The 17,590-nt window shown below is 41.7% G+C and overlaps 1 long non-coding RNA gene across 1 annotated transcript; it reads right to left on the minus strand.

Annotated features, from left to right (window-relative positions):
* Nucleotides 1–1,401: 1,401 nt before the first annotated feature.
* LOC116374197 (uncharacterized) lies at nucleotides 1,402–8,050 on the minus strand. The gene is made up of 4 exons (XR_004210013.1): nucleotides 7,681–8,050; nucleotides 3,477–3,970; nucleotides 3,195–3,366; nucleotides 1,402–1,920 (listed from the first exon to the last, which is right to left on the minus strand). It is a non-coding gene; the product is annotated as an uncharacterized LOC116374197 (long non-coding RNA).
* Between the last annotated feature and the right edge of the window lie 9,540 nt (nucleotides 8,051–17,590).

The following is a 17,590-nucleotide window of genomic DNA, read 5'->3' on the forward strand; positions in this document are numbered from 1 at the left end:
TATATATATGAAAGGTAATCAAGCAGGTGATGGAGTCTGGTGAGGCGCTGGTGCACGTAACGATAGTGACCGGTGTGCGTAATAATGAGCAGCCTGTTGACCTCGAGTGCCAGAGAGGGAGTATACGTGACATGGATTTGTCATGTTATTTCATTACCAGATCATGTTGTGAATAAGCCCACTAGGCTATGTCATTTGTCATTATATCCAGACTAATTAATAGGAATAGCATTGGGTGTTGCACAATGGTTCATCCAACACAACGGTGCACAGTAGACTGTGTCCAATACGAGGCACAAAAACATGAACTCAGTACCTTAGTGATTTCTCTGTTAAATCTAACGAGGCCCTAGTGTAAGTCAAGCAGACAACAGATGATCAACATCAATTCACCAGGGATATTAAATCCAAAGTGGATCCAGGCACAACTCTCTTCAGGAGCATAAAATATTCTTGACATTCCTCTCTAATACCTTTTTCCCAGAATTTGGGCTGTTGTTGCATGGCATGCGCTATCACAACAGCTGTTCGTCACTTGACTGTCATTCGGTAAATTCCTTCCTGGATCCGATGATGTGACAATATCATGGCATAATTTATCAGCTGGACACCAAATCAAATGCTCATCCAACAAGTATTATGCATAATTATTGAAGAACCACGTTAATGACAGTATCGATTTAGGTTTTAAGTATCAAAGTAAGGTGACTCTTTCGGTTAGAAGCATTCGATTTTGCAATCACATCATTTGGGATTTGTGTGCCCATTAACTGTTTACCCCATAACATGAGGACTGTCCAACAACTATTATGCATGATATAATGTGATACCATTATATAACCAAGGCATTACTTCATGTTGTTACTGTGGAACCTAGAGCATTGATACTAATTGAGTACTGTGCCTGCACATGAATGTTCTGTTTTAACTTTAGTTTGAACGAGTCATGTAAAACTTCTCTGTTCCAAGTATCATTATTACTGTTTGTGTAGTAGTAAGAACCCCAAAATGGCTAGATCCAGGATTCTTACAGGGTTCATGTTCAATGTCTAATTGAAATGAATAATGCATGATATAACGAAAACTTACACTGCCATAAATGCAAGGACAGAAAAGTAATGTTTTATGTCACACAATTTTGGACAAATCCATCAAGAGATACCAACTATGATAAAGGGTTAAACATAGGTTTGACATCTACTCATGAATTTAATTGAATATATCTCTGATCCTCCTTATACTGTAAATGCACGGAATGAGCAGCAGTACAGGGGAATCCATGACAGACCCCTTCCCTTTTTCCACATTTTGTTATGTTACAGCCTTATAAAAATACACACAATACCCCATAATGGCAAAGTGTAAACAGGTTTTTAAAAATGTTTGCAAATGGATTAAAGATTTTTTTTAATAATTTATTTACACAAGTATTCAGACCCTTTGATATGAGACTCGAAATTGAGCTCAGGTTTATCCAGTTTCCATTTATGATCCTTGAGATGTTTTTACAACTTGATTGGAGTCCACCTGTGGGAAATTCAATTGATTGGACATGATTTGGAAAGGAACACACTTGTTATATAAAAGGTCCCACAGTTGACTGTGCATGTCAGAGAATGACAGAATTTGAAAAAATTACACTTGAAACATTAATAAACTTGCCCATCAGATGCTCTCCATGCTGGGTAGGCTATTATAGTTTGTCAACAGGTAGCCTATGTCTGTGGTGTCTTAGTGGTGCCAGAGACTCATAATGAGTGACTCATCATTGGGGAAAGAGCCGATGGCAGCTGATGAGACCCCTGCATAGATGCCCCGGAAACTCCCAACCTTTGCGAAGCCCTGCTGGCTCTGCATTCTGGCCTTAATGGTGTCCAGGGGGAAGAAGGTGAGGTCCACACATCCCAGCACAGCTCCCACCTAGCATGTCGGGAGAGACACACACAATCATCAGGTAATTCAAAAGCACTGCATAGACCCACACCTAGCAGAGAGAGATGAAACACAGAGACAAAAGCTAATCTGCTAAACTCAAGACTCAAGACAGGTCATGCCTAGATTATGGTTAGTTTGCATTTTCCATTGAACATCCTGTTTCAGAGAATCTTGCAAATACAGTTTGGTGTTGGTTTTCCTCCATTTGAAGGGGTAGGTGAGCCAACCTCAGATGCACATCTTTCTGATGGGCCTCCACACTTTCACTTAGTTTGCGAACGGCATTCTCCTGCATTTTCAAACTGTTAATAGTGTGTCTCAATTGTTGTTCCATTTGTCCAGTGAGCTCAGAGACAACTGTCCCAGTCTGTCTGGGCAGGGTAAAAGGAAGAGGTTGAGGGTAGGGTAATGGTGGAGAGGTTAGAGGTGAGCCAGAAGCCTGGGGATGAGGCACAGTGCTCTCCAACTCCATTACACAATCGAGTCCGTCCACAATGAAAGAATTGACACATTATGGGGTTCCAATTAAATACATGACTCAACAACTTTGCGTGTGTGGGTAATTCATGGGTGCTTTTCTCCATAGGTCCCCGTTTGGGTGCCAATTCTGTAGTGGTGTTTTTAGAGGGGTAAAGATGAAGATTTTTGTTTGGTGCGCCAGGTGGGTGGCAGTGAACAGAGTAGGAGAGTAGGAGAGCGCTTCCAGACACACATCAGCAGAAGAGACTCCCTCGAGTGTAGCCTGTTTGCCAGATAACCAGTGGAGAGAATGGATATGACACACCATGTAAACACAAGTCACAGCACAGGGGTAACCAACCAATATTTCTCATACAATAAAAATGATTAGAGCAACTCAGTGGCAACTTCATAGAGGGAACAGACAAAGAACCCAGTTATCATTAGATGATTTGCAAATATCTGTGTTTCTTCAGAGTGAAGAGTGAGTTGGGTACATTAGTGTGTGTGTGTGGTCCAAAACATAAAAGCCCTTTAAATGTCCCAAAGCCAATACATCAATTCAGTTCCAAAAAGAGAATAAAAATAATAAGCAACATGTGACAGACCACTTATTTTTGGTCTTGTTACAAAATTTGAAATTGTGTTTTCTACATTGGATAAAAGTACTGACTCAGAGCTACAATAATATACAATGCAGTGCAGTTGAGGAGAAATGAGAAAGTAATGCTGCTTTGAAATTTGATAAACTTGTAACCTCACTTTTGAGAAAATACCCTTGAATGTTTTGGTACACCTACTGTACTAAAGAACTATTCGGCATCATTCATCATGTGAAGTCCCTGGCCTCTTTGTTGCAAAACTTGTACAGGCAGACCATCTTTGGGAGGAAGGACTTCAGCTTCGTGCAGCAGCTGAAACTTGTCCAAACGCTCCGTGGCGACAACAACACCAGGCTCCAGAGCATCAAAGCTGTAAAACAGGAAAATAGACTAAACATTTAAAAGACAGTACAACCTTGCATAACATCAATTCACCTTCCAAGTTCAGATAAGAATAAACCTATACAATGCAATATTCACCTGAAGTGCTGGTACTGCTTGATCTGTGGCAGAGGCCTGAAGTACAGGTGTTATTGCCAGCCATAGCTTTCCATCACCACCGTATCATCCTCCAGTCCAACCAGCCATGGAATTCTGACCCCTGTCACAGTGCTGTCCTTCACCACACCAGCAATCTCTGTTCACTGGTCTTTCTGAAGAGTTGCTTGATCAGCCCGAAGCACCAGTCAGGGGCAAACTTGGTGTGGCCTGTGATCAGGAAGTGAAGGTCCCGAACTGGGGTGAAGCCTGTGCATGATCCTCCAGGCACAATACCAGAGGACAAACTTTTGGCCACTGCAGTTGTCACAATTCAGGTCCACAGTTGTTTCCCCAACTCCGTAGATGGTAAAGAAATGGTGTATGTAGTGGATGACAGAACAGCTGACTTTGCTGAATGACATGCCTTCATCAATCATGTAGTTGACTTGTGGTATTCCTTCACAGCAGAGATCAAACAACCATACTTGCGACGACTGTAGTGAAAATGGAGATGGGTCCTGGTTACATATGGTCAGAAGGATAGTGCACTTAATGTTTTTTTATTTCATCCAAAACATACAATATACAATATACTTGCAGTGAAGCCACTCAAACTACATCACACCAGTCATCCAACAGACTCACATTCAGAGTGACACACAAGTATCCAGGGTCAATGCCCTGCTCAGGGGCATGTCGACAGATCTCCTACAAGGCCAAAACCGGGGACCTGAACTCTCCAAAATCCTCCCCACAGTTCCCCAATAGCTGCCCCTCAACTATCCGAGACACCTCCCACAGTCTTCCCAAGAAAAAAAAAATACAATTATTTCCATTCCCCACCCCCACGGATGTCGTCGTGGAAATGACCGGACCAAGGTGCAGCGTGGGGAGCGTACATTTTTCTTCATATATGTAAATGTCGCCAACAAAACAAGAAACAAAGACCCCGACCGTGAAGCTTACTAGGGCTATAGTGCCACTAACAAAGTCAAGTACCCACAAAATACAAAGGAAATGATGCCTAAGTATGATTCCCAATCAGAGACAACGATAGACAGCTGTCCCTGATTGAGAACCATACTCTGTCAAAACATAGAAACAGAAAACATGGAAATAAAGAAACTAGAATGCCCACCCTGGCCTACCCAAAATAGAGAATAAAAGCCTCTATGGCCAGGGCGTGACACCCCCCCCCCCCTCTCTAGTTTTAGAAATGGATGCCTCAAGTCCTCAACTGGCAACTTTTATTAAATAGTACCCGCAAAACATCAGTCTCAACGTCAACAGTGAAGAGGTGACTCCGGGATGTTGCCCTCTTCACCTCATGATGCCATCTATTTTGTGAAGTGCACCAGTCCCTCCTGCAGCAAAACACCTCCACAACATGATGCTGCCACCCCTGTGCTTCACAGTTGGGATGGTGTTTTTCAGCTTGCAAGCCTCCCCCTTTTTCCTCCAAACATAATGATGGTCATTATTGCCAAATAGTTCCATTTTTGTTTCATCGGACCAGAGGACATTTCTCCAAAAAGTACAATCTTTGACCCCATGTGCAGTTGCAAACCATAGTCTGGCTTTGTTATGGCGGTTTTGGAGCAGTGGCTTCTTCCTTGCTGAGATGCCTTTCATGTTATGTTGATATAAGACTAGTTTTTTGCACCAAAGTACGTTCATCTCTAGGAGACAGAATGCTTCTCCTTACTGAGCAGTATGACGGCTGCGTCGTCCCATGGTGTTTATACTTGCATACTATTGTTCATACAGTTGAACGTGGTACCTTCAGGCGTTTGGAAATTGCTCCCAAGGATTGACCAGACTTGTTGTCTACAAAAACAATTCTGAGGTCTTGGCTGATTTCTTTTGATTATCCCATGTCAAGCAAAGAGGCACTGAGTTTGAAGGTAGGCCTTGAAATACATCCACATGTACACCTTCAATTGACTCAAATGTCAAATAGCCTATCAGAAGTTTCTAAAGCCATGACATAATTTTCTGGAATTTTCCAAGCTGTTTAAAGGCACAATCAACTTAGTGTATGTACACTTCTGACCCACTGGAATTATGATAGTGAATTATAAGTGAAATAGTCTGTAAACTGTTGGAAAAATGACTTGTCATGCACAAAGTAGATGTCCTAACCAACTTGCCAAAAATATAGTTTAACTTGTTATGGCTGCAATCCCGCTAACGGGATCGATATGACAACTACAAGTGAAAATAGAGGGCACCAAATTCAAACCACAGAAATATCATAATTACAATTCCTAAAACATACGTGTCTTATATCATTTTAAAGTTAATATTGTTGTTAATCCCACCAAAGTGTCCAATTTCAAATAGGTTTTTCAGCGAAACCACTAGAAACGATTATGTTAGGTCTCCACCAAACCACAATAAGCACAGCCATTTCCCAGCGAAATATAGCATTCACAAAAAGCAGAAATAGAGAAAATTAATCACTAACCTTGAATTATCTTCAACAGATGACACTCATAGGACTTCATGTTACACAATACATGCATGTTTTGTTTGATAAAGTTCATATTTATATTTAAAAAAAGTTTACATTGGCGTTAGTTCCAAAAACATCAAGTGATTTTGCATAGCCACATTTCAACAGAAATACTCATCATAAATGTAGATGATAATACAAGTTATACACATAGAATTATATATATACACACCTCTCCTTAATGCAACCGCTGTGTCAGATATCAAAAAAAGTTTACGGAAAAAGCAACCCATGCAATAATCTGAGACGGAGCTCAGAACAGGAGCCAAATTAGCCACCATGTTGTAGTCAACAGAAACCAGAAAATACATGATAAATGTTTCCTTACCTTTGATGAACTTCATCAGAATGCAGTCCTAGGAATCCCAGGTCCACAATAAATGCTTAATTTGTTCGAAAATGTCCGTTATTTATGTCCAATTAGCTACTTTGGTTAGCGCGTTTGGTAACAATTCCAAAGTCAAAGCGCGTCCACTATAACGTGACAAAATGTCCAAAAGTTCCGTAACAGTCAGTAGAAACATGTCAAACGATGTACTGAATCAATCTTTAGCATGTTGTTTACATATATCTTGAATAACGTTCCAACCGGAGAATTAGAATGACTTCAGATGAACAGTGGAACGCAGGTCCTTCCCCTGTGAACGCGCATGGTGAAAGCATGGGCAACTCGTGGTAGTGGTGACTATATCCTGTCTCCTTTGACCCCCCCTTCACATAGAGTCAGACACAGTTCTATTGACATCTAGTGGAAGGCTGTAATTTCAATGAGAGCTTGGTTGAAAATCTGCCACCCCCAGAAAAAATACAAACAGGAAGTGGAATTTCAGGTTTTTCCTTGTAATGAGTTCTGTTATACTCACAGACATAATTCAAACAGTTTTAGAAACTTCAGAGTGTTTTCTATCCAATACTAATATGCATATATTAGCAACTGAGACTGAGGAGCTGGCCATTTACAATGGGCACCTTTTCATCCAAGCTACTCAATACTGACCCTGCAGCCATTTATTTTTTTACCTTTATTTAACTAGGCAAGTCAGTTAAGAACACATTTTTATTTTCAATGACGGCCTAGGAACAGTGGGTTAACTGCCTGTTCAGGGGCAGAACGACAGATTTGTACCTTGTCAGCTCAGGGATTTGAACACGCAACCTTTCAGTTACTAATCCAACGCTCTAACCACTAGGCTACCCTGCTGCCCCATAAAAATATACGAAATTTGTTGTGTACGTAAACTTCCGACTTCAACTGTATTTTGTGATACGAGTACCAATTATGTAATTTCACCGTCAGCACATTTTATAGGTAAACTGCAGGGTAATGTAAGTTGTATTTTTTAAAGATCCAATACCTGATATTGTACACTTATCATAATTAGGTTTTAGTCCAGAAAAGCTATCTAGATATTCAATGAGACATTGCAGGGATCTAGCTTGCGGACTTAATATAAAACTTGAGTCATCGGCATACATGGGTAGCTTTGTTTTTAAGCCTTGGATTTCTAATCCTCTAATGTTGTTATTGGATCTGATTTTAATAGCTAGCATTTCGATGGCCAGAACAAATAAACAAGGGTGTCCGCTGTCACTATATCTAACTCCTCTTGACAATTCAAAACTCTCAGGAGTATCAGGAATCAAGGTAAGACCCAAGTGCAGACTGTGTGAAGTAATAATGTTTGTTACCACAGGGGCAGGCAAATGAAAGGTCCAGGCAGGCAGGGGTCGATAATCCAGAGCAGAGGTCAAGGTACAGGATGGCAGGCAGGCTCAGGTCAGGCAGAGGTCGATAATCCAGAGCAGAGGTCAAGGTACAGGATGGCAGGCAGGCTCAGGTCAGGCAGAGGTCGATAATCCAGAGGTGTAGTAAAGGTACAAGACGACAGGCAGTGATCAGGCAGGTGGGTACAGGGTCAGGACAGGCAAAGGTCAAAAACCAGGAGGACGAGAAAAAAATAAAGACTAGGGACAAACAGGTGCTAAGACAAAACGCTGCTATGCTTGAACAAACAAGATGAACTGGCAAAAGATAGAAAACACAGAAAGAAATACAAGTGGGATAATGGGGAAGATGGGTGACACCTGCAGGGGGGTGGAGACAAGCACAAGGACAGGTGAAACAGATCAGTGAATGACACTGAGAAGTAGCCATTATTTACTATTTTTCACCTGGGGTTGGTATACATTACTTTACCCATTTTATAAGAGAATAACCGAAATTGAAAATATCCAGGCATTTATAAATTAAATTCAGTCTTACTTTATCAAATGCCTTTTTAAAATTCGTAAATACCAGGCCTGGCTTCTTAGATGTTCTATTATTTATAGTAGTTGTCGCATATTATCTCCAATGTATCGTCCATGTAAAAAACCTGTCTGATCAGGATGAACAATACCTGGTAAAACAATTTTAATTCTGAGTGCTATGCATTTCACTAGTATTTTTGCATCACAACAATGAGTGTAAGGGGCCTCCGGTGTTTTAGATTGACTGGATCTTTATATTTGCCATCAGGGTCTTGTTTAAATAATAGTGAAATCAGACCTTCCTGTTGAGTACCTGACAGAGTGCCATTTCTATAGGAGTAGTTAAAACAATCTAACAATGGAGATTTTAGTATATCAAAAAAGGCTTGATATACCTCTACCAGTATGACATCAAGCCCTGGGGCTTCTCTAGACAGAAATGATTTAATAGCCTCAAAAAGATCTTCCTCTGTAATTTGGCCTTCACACGGATCCTTCTGAACCTTTGTTAATTTTCCATTTTCATTATTATTTGGAAGGAATTCCTTACCATAATCTTCATTCAGTGGGAGAGGTTGCGACGGAAAAGAGAACATCTGCTAAAAATATTTAGCTTCCTCTTTTAAAATATAATTTGGAGAATCATAGATGACTTTGCCTTCAGTAACAAGTTTCTGCAAATTATTTTTGTTAGCGTTCCTGTGTTGGAGATTCAGGAAGAATTTTTGAATTTTAATTGCATATTACTTCTAGTTTGCTTTATTTTTGTAATAGATTACATTAGAGCGTTCTGGAATAAGTCCCTGTAGTTATTTTTGTAATAGATTACATTAGAGTATTCTAAAATAAGTCCCTCTAGTTATATTTGGAATAGATTACATTAGATCGTTCTGGAATAAGTCCCTCAAGTTATTTTTTATAATAGATTACATTAGAGCGTACTTCAATAAGTCCCTCTATTTATTTTTGTAATAGATTACATTAGATCATTCTGGAGTAAGTCCATCTAGTTATTTTTATAATAGATTACATTAGAGCGTTCTTCAATAAGCCCCTCTACTTATTTTTGTAATAGATTACATTAGATCGTTCTGGAGTAAGTCCATCTAGTTATTTTTGTTTTTCCTCTAACCTATTTTGTATCTCTGTAGTATCGTTTTTTTTTGCTATCTACCTGTACTATTAGTTCATGTATTTCCCTTCTTAGTCTTGTCTCTTTAGCCAGAAACTGATTTTTTATTATTGATGAATATTTAATAGAATGACCTCAGAAGGTACACTTAAAGGTATCCCAAACAATAAGGGGATTTGCTGAATCTATATTATACTGGAAAAATTCTGTTATAAATGATTTTGTCTTAGTTAAAAATAAGTTTTCCTCCAGTAAACTTTGATTACATTTCCAATATCCCCATCCACATGGAAAGAGTTATGTGGCCAATTAGATGATGATCCGATCGCATTCTGTCTGCTATTAAAATCGTTTTTTACCTTTGATGCAAGAGTGAAAGAAACAAGAAAGTAGTCAAGACAAATAGCTTGATTAAGTCTCCTCCATGTATATCTCACTAGGTCGGTGTTTTTTAGTCTCCAAATATCCACTACTTCTAATGTGTCCATAATATTTGTAATTTCCTTAAGAGCACGGTGACGATAGTTTGTAGAGTGATTTCCTTTATGGTCCATTGAGGTACTTAACACTGTGTTATAGTCTCCCACCCACAATGATTTGATCATTTGTTTCCTGTAAGTTCAATACATTTGTATAAATATTTTCGAAGAAGTATGGATCATCGTGATTTGGACCATATAGATTAATTAGCCAAATCTCTTTTTAGTACACTTTAGATCCACCTTCCTTGCGAATCATTCCTGACTATTTGCACATTCAGATCTACATTTTTGTAAATTAATTTCATCACACCTTTTGAGTTCCTTTGTCCTTGACAGAAAACTATTTCACCACCCCATTCCCTTTTCCACGCAACTTCATCTAAGGATGTAGAGTGAGTTTCCTGTAAACAGTATATGTTATATTCCTTTTCTTTTAGCCATGTAAAGACTGATCTTCTTTTTTTATAATCTACTAAACCATTACAATTATAACTGGGTATACTTATTTCACCCCTTACCATAAATAAATGTCTGATATTTAGAATTCAAGAAGTAGGATCCCTCCATCTTACAGGATTTTCAAACCTCACACCCAGACAAGCCGGGTAATGCGCATGTAATGTGCATAATGCACACGTATGTAGAGAGGGGGTAATGTCACATCTGCTCCTGATACGCCCTCTGGTAATCATCCGGTGTCTTCTTGACCTGCAGTTACTCCCCCTGTACACTCCCTCTCCCTCTCCCTCTCTGTGATTGTGGTTGGAGACAGGGGTGCTGGAGTCAGAGCAGATCCCTACCAGCTGCAACTCATTCCATAATCAAGACCTCTACAAATACTCAGTCCTGCTACTTCCACTCTGCCAGATCGTAATCTCTGCTCAGTCAGTTCATGATTCTAGCCATTTATGATTGTTCAAGATGCTGTGCCTTTCCCTGCCTGACACCGTTTATCCTCTCATTACAGTTACCACTCTGTCTCTGGCTCCTGTCTCCTGGTCCACATCTCACCACCCAACTACCTTGCTCACCAGCACTACCTTGGATTCCCCTCAGGACCTGTTCACCCTGTTCTACTCAGCCAACTCCAACCTCAGTCTCCACATCTGGTTTTTCTGTAACTCACCCAAGCTTCCCCGGATCTGTACTCCATAGCTCCCTGTGTAACAATAAATATCTGGTTCATTCATCCCTGTCTCCTCATCTGAGTCTATTCTTGGGTTCCCCTGTGCCGCTCCGCGTAACAGTAGGTTCTAGCAATTTTTGTTTTATTCCGTTGCCTGTGAGCCAATGCCACAGATGTTAGAAAATTGAGACAAGATATTATGTTTGTAGTAAATCTGAGTAGGTTGATGTGTATGATATTGGATGTAATTTAGTGAGGGTGTGTACAATGTCTGTATAAGAGTAAGACTAATGTGTGATGTCCAAATAAATAATATCCCCGCCAATTTGCATGGTTGAGTGTCTGTGTGGTTCATGATGATAATTGTGATTCATGTATCACCATCATTGCATCACAATTACCTTTAACATCATTGAAAAACACATCCCAGCATTTCCATAGCAATTGACATTTCACATGATCATGAAAGAGACCTTTCATTACTATATAGTAATTCACTACAATACAAATTATTTCCGTACAATATGTTATTATTCCCAAATGTCCCAATTCTGATATCTCCCCCTTGCTTGCTGTAAACATATATAAACATGTAAAAAAGACAGAAAAGATAGACAAACAAATTAAATTATAGAACAGTTCTCGACAATAGAGAGAGGGAGAGAAGAGAGCGACATCAAGTGTGTATGTATAAGTCCGTCTGTGTAAGCAAGCATGTAATTGAGTACATGTGTGCTCATACACACTACATAGTGTTCAGATATTTTTACAGTTCCCATACGTTCTTTTTTTTGTAACCTGAAGTCCCTGTAGAATTTAGTACAGCCACTGTGTTATGGCACTGTCTCAGAATAGCTGTCCATCTATAAAGCACCTGCAAACAACAAGAAAGAACATATGATAAATTAATTAAGTCCCTGTCAGTCTGTCTTTACACAGGTCAGTGCAAGATGCTTCCCATTTATGAAGGAGGAAACGTTGCTTAGCTGTTGAGCAAAGCAGTAATACATCCTGATGCATGCTACGCTACAGAACTGCTTTTCTAGCACAGACTGAAATACGTTCCGTGATTCATCCAATGGCATTGAGGAGTATACAATTTCAGTCACCAGCTTCATCAATAAGTGCATCAACGACTTCGTCCCCACAGTGACCTGTACGTACATATCCCAACCAGAAGCCATGGATTACAGGCAACAACCACACTGAGCTAAAGGCTAGAGCTGCCGCTTTCAAGGAGAGGGACACTAATATGGAAGCTTATAAGAAATCCCTCTATGCCCTCAGACAAACCATCAAACGGGCAATGCGTCAATACAGGACTAAGATTGAATACTACTACACCGGCTCTGATGCTCATCAATTTTTGGGGGGTATTAAAAAAAACATTTCACCTTTATTTAACTAGGCAAGTCAGTTAATTAAGTACAAATTCTTATTTACAATGACGGCCTACACCGGCCAAACCCAGACGATGCTGGGCCAATTGTGCGCCGCCCTATGGGACTCCCATTCACAGCCGGTTGTGATACAGCCTAGATTCAAACCAGAGTGTCTGTAGTGACGCCTCTAGCACTGAGATGCAGTGTCTTAGACCGCTGGGCCACTCGCAGGGCTTGCAAACTATTACAGACTGCAAAGGGAAACCCATCCACGAGCTGCCCAGTAATGCAAGCCTACCAGAAGAGCTGAATGCCTTTTATACTCGCTTCAAGGCAAGCAACACTGAAGCATGCAGGAGAGCACCAGCTGTTCTGGGCGACTGTGTGATCATGCTCTCCATAGCAGATGTGATTAAGACCTTTAAACAGGTCAACATTCACAAGGCCACGGGGCCAGACTGATTACCAGAGCGCAAGTGTCTTCACTGACATTTTCAACCTCTCCCTGACCGACTCTGTAATACCTACGTGTTTCAAGTAGACCACTATAGTCCCTGTGCCCAAGAATGAGAAGGTAACCTTCCTCAAATCAAATAAAATGTATTTGTCACATACACATGGTTAGCAGATGTTAATGCGAGTGTAGCGAAATGCTTGTGCTTCTAGTTCCGACAATGCAGTAATAACCAACGAGTAATCCTAACTAACAATTCCAAAACTACTACCTTATACACACAAGTGTAAAGGGATAAAGCATATGTACATAAAGATATATGAATGAGTGATGGTACAGAACGGCATAGGCAAGATGGAGTAGATGGTATAGAGTACAGTATATACATATGAGATGAGTAATGTAGGGTATGTAAACAAAGTGGCATAGTTTAAAGTGGCTAGTGATACATCTATTACATAAAGATGCAGTAGATGATATAGAGCACAGTATATACATATACATATGAGATGAGTAATGTAGGGTATGTAAACATTATATTAAGTAGCATTGTTTAAAGTGGCTAGTGATATATTTTTACATCAATTTCCATTATTAAAGTGGCTGGAGTTGAGTCAGTGTGTTGGCAGTAGCCACTCAATGTTAGTGGTGGCTGTTTAACAGTCTGATGGCCTTGAGATAGAAGCTGTTTTTCAGTCTCTCGGTCCGTGCTTTGATGCACCTGTACTGACCTCGCCTTCTGGATGATAGCGGGGTGAACAGGCAGTGGCTCGGGTGGTTGTTGCCCTTGATGATCTGTATGGCCTTCCTGTGACATCAGGTGGTGTAGGTGTCCTGGAGGACAGGTAGCTTGCCCCCGGTGATGCGTTGTGCAGACCTCACTACCCTCTGGAGAGCCTTACGGTTGTGGGCGGAGCAGTTGCCTTACCAGGCGGTGATACAGCCCGACAGTATGCTCTCGATTGTGCATCTGTGGAAGTTTATGGGTGCTTTTGGTGACAAGCCGAATTTCTTCAGCCTTCTGAGGATGAAGAGGCGCTGCTGCGCCTTCTTCACGACGCTGTCTGTGTGGGTGGACAATTTCAGTTTGTCCGTGATGTGTACGCTGAGGAACTTAAAACTTACTTCCCTCTCCACTACTGTCCCGTCGATGTGGATAGGGGGTGCTCCCTCTGCTGTTTCATGAAGTCCACAATCATCTCCTTTGTTTTGTTGATGTTGAGTGTGAGGTTATTTCCCTGACACCACACTCCGATGGCCCTCACCTCCTCCCTGTAGGCCATCTCGTCATTGTTGGTAATCAAGCCTACCACTGTAGTGTCGTCCGCAAACTTGATGATTGAGTTGGAGGCGTGCATGGCCACGCAGTCGTGGGTGAACAGGGAGTACAGGAGAGGGCTCAGAACGCACCCTTGTGGGGACCCAGTGTTGAGGATCAGCGGGGTGGAAATGTTGTTACCTACCCTCACCACCTGGGGGTGGCCCATCAGGAAGTCCAGTACCCAGTTGCACATGACGGGGTCGAGACCCAGGGTCTTGAGCTTGGTGACGAGTTTGGAGGGTACTATGGTGTTGAATGCTGAGCTGTAGTCGATGAACAGCATTCTCACATAGGTATTCCTCTTGTCCAGATGGGTTAGGGCAGTGTGCGTGTGGTTGCGATTGCATCGTCTGTGGACCTATTTCGGCGGTAAGCAAATTAGAGTGGGTATAGGGTGTCAGGTAGGGTGGAGGTGATATGGTCCTTGACTAGTCTCTCAAAGCACCTCATGATGACGGAAGTGAGTGCTACGGGGCGGTAGTCATTTAGCTCAGTTACCTTAGCTTTCTTGGGAACAGGGACAATGGTGGCCCTCTTGAAGCATGTGGGAACAGCAGACTGGGATAAGGATTGATTGAATATGTCGGTAAACACACCAGCCAGCTGGTCTGCGCATGCTCTGAGGACGCAGCTGGGGATGCCGTCTGGGCCTGCAGCCTTGCGAGGGTTAACACGTTTAAATGTTTTACTCACATCGGCTACAGTGAAGGAGAGTCCGCAGGTTTTGGTATCGGGCAGTGTCAGTGGCACTGTATTGTGCTCAAAGACCCTGCCACATACCTCTTGTGTCTGAGCCGTTGAATTGTGACAATGTTGGCCCTCTTGAAGCATGTGGGACAGCATTGCGACTCTACTTTGTCTCTATACTGACGCTTAGCTTGTTTGGTTGCCTTACGGAGGAATAGCTACACTGTTTGTATTTGGTCATGTTTCCGGTCACCTTGCACTGGTTAAAAGCAGTGGTTTGCGCTTTCAGTTTCACGCAAATGCTGCCATCAATCCATGGTTTCTGGTTTGGGAATGTTTTAATCGTTGCTATGGGTATGACATCGTCAATGCACTTTCTAATGAACTCGCTCACCGAATCAGCGTATTCGTCAATGTTGTTGTTGGACGCAATGCGGAACATATCCCAATCCACGTGATCGAAGCAGTCTTGAAGCGTGGAATCAGATTGGTCGGACCAGCGTTGAACAGACCTGAGCGCGGGAGCTTCTTGTTTTAGTTTCTGTCTGTAGGCTGGGAGCAACAAAATGGAGTCGTAGTCAGCTTTTCCGAAAGGAGGGCGGGGGAGGGCCTTATATGCATCGCGGATAAATAATCAAATAGAATAACAATGATCTAGGGTTTTACCAGCCCTGGTTGCGCAATCGATGTGCTGATATAATTTAGGGAGTCTTGTATTCAGATTAGCCTTGTTAAAATCCCCAGCTACAATGAATAAAGCCTCAGGATATGTGGTTTCCAGTTTGCATAGAGTCAAATAAAGTTTGTTCAGGGCCATCGATGTGTCTGCTTGGGGGGGAATATATACGGCTGTGATTATAATCAAAGAGCATTCCCTTGGTAGATAATGCGGTCGACATTTGATTGTGAGGAATTCTAAGTCAGGTGAACAGAAAGACTTGAGTTCCTGTATGTGGTTATGATCACACCACATCTCGTTAATCATAAGGCATACCCCCCCGCACCTCTTCTTACCAGAAAGATGGTTGTTTCTGTCCTAAATGACTACCGCCCGTAACACTCACATCTCTAAACTTGATGTGATTTGAAAGGCTGGTCATTGCTCACATCAACACCATCATACCGGAAACCCTAGACCCACTCCAATTCGCATACCGCCCCAACAAATCCACAGATAACGCAATCTCAATCGCACTCCACACTGCCCTTTCCCACCCGGACAAAAGGAACACCTATGTGAGAATGTTGTTCATTGACTACAGTTCAGAGTTCAACACCATAGTGCCCACAAAGTTCATCACTAGCTAAGTACCCTGGGACTAAACACCTCCCTCTGCAACTGGTTCCTGGACTTCCTGACGGGCCGCCCCCAGATGATAAGGGTGGGCAACAACATTTGCCACGCTGATCCTCAACACCAGGGCCCCTCAGGGGTGTGTGCTTTGTCCCCTCCTGTGTTGTCAGGACAACAACCTCTCCCTCAATGTGATCAAGATCAAGGAGATGATCGTGGACTACAGGAAAAGGAGGGCCGAACAAGCCCACATTAACATCGACAGTGCTGTAGTGGAGCGGGTCGAGAGTTTCAAGTTCCTTGGTGTCCACATCACCAACAAACTATCATGGTCCAAACACACCAATACAGTCGTGAAGAGGGCACGACAACACCTTTTCCCCCTCAGGAGGTTTGGCATGGGTCCCCAGATCCTCAAAAAGTTATACAGCTCCATCATCGAGAGCATCATGTCGGTGGTAAAAGAAATGATCAACAGTGTGCTGTTGACATACCAAGTCAACAACATACTTTTAGAGATGCCACACCACTGCTTTTGTCACATGAGATGGCAGCAGCTATCCACCAAAGTGTTTGTGTCCTGGGTGGTGTCCTATTAATATAATTTTATTATCCTCGGCATACAGTGCATGTGCATTCGGAGAGTATTCAGACCCCTTCACTTTTTCTACATTTTGTTACATTGTAGCCTTATTCTAAAATTGAAGCCACTCCTGCCTTGTCTTGGTTGTGTACTTAGAGTCGTTTTCTGTTGGAAGGTGAACCTTCGCCCCAGTGCTTCTACACCTGCATTGCTTGCTGTTTGGGGTTTTAGGCTGGGTTTCTGTACAGCACTTTGAGATATCAGCTGATGTATGAAGGGCTATATGAATCAATTTGATTTGATTTTGAATTCCTTCTCCCTGATGGCTTGGTTTTTGCTCTGACATGCACTGTCGACTGTGGGACCTTATATAGACTGGTGTGGGCCCTTCAAATCATGTCTAATCAATTGGATTTACCACAGGTAGACTCCAATCAAGTTGTAGAAACATCTCAAGGATAATTAATGGAAAAAGGAGTCTCATTGCAAAGGGTCTGAATACTTGTGGAAATAAGGTATTTCTGTTTTTAATTTGTAATACATTTGCAAAAATGTCTAAAAATCTGTATTTGCTTTGTCATTATGGGGTATTGTGTGTAGATTGGTGAGAAAAAATACAGAATTTAATACAATTTAGAATAAGGCTGTAACGTAACAAAACGTGAAAAAAAGGGAAGGGGTCTGAATACTTTCAGAATGCAGTGTAGTTGATGAAGTTCACAACTCGCTGCAAATCCTCATGGGTCGGCTCTCTTTTTAATGGGAGGAATTAGACCAATCTCCTTATATGTCTGGTGGAGGAGAGTCAAGCGTGTTCTGCTGATGCTGAAAGAAACATTCCAGATAAAAAGTATTTGGTCATTCATAGATGAGGCTTACCCAGACACA

This window comes from Oncorhynchus kisutch, linkage group LG5, assembly GCF_002021735.2.
Source record: "Oncorhynchus kisutch isolate 150728-3 linkage group LG5, Okis_V2, whole genome shotgun sequence".
In the NCBI taxonomy this organism is placed as follows: domain Eukaryota; kingdom Metazoa; phylum Chordata; class Actinopteri; order Salmoniformes; family Salmonidae; genus Oncorhynchus; species Oncorhynchus kisutch.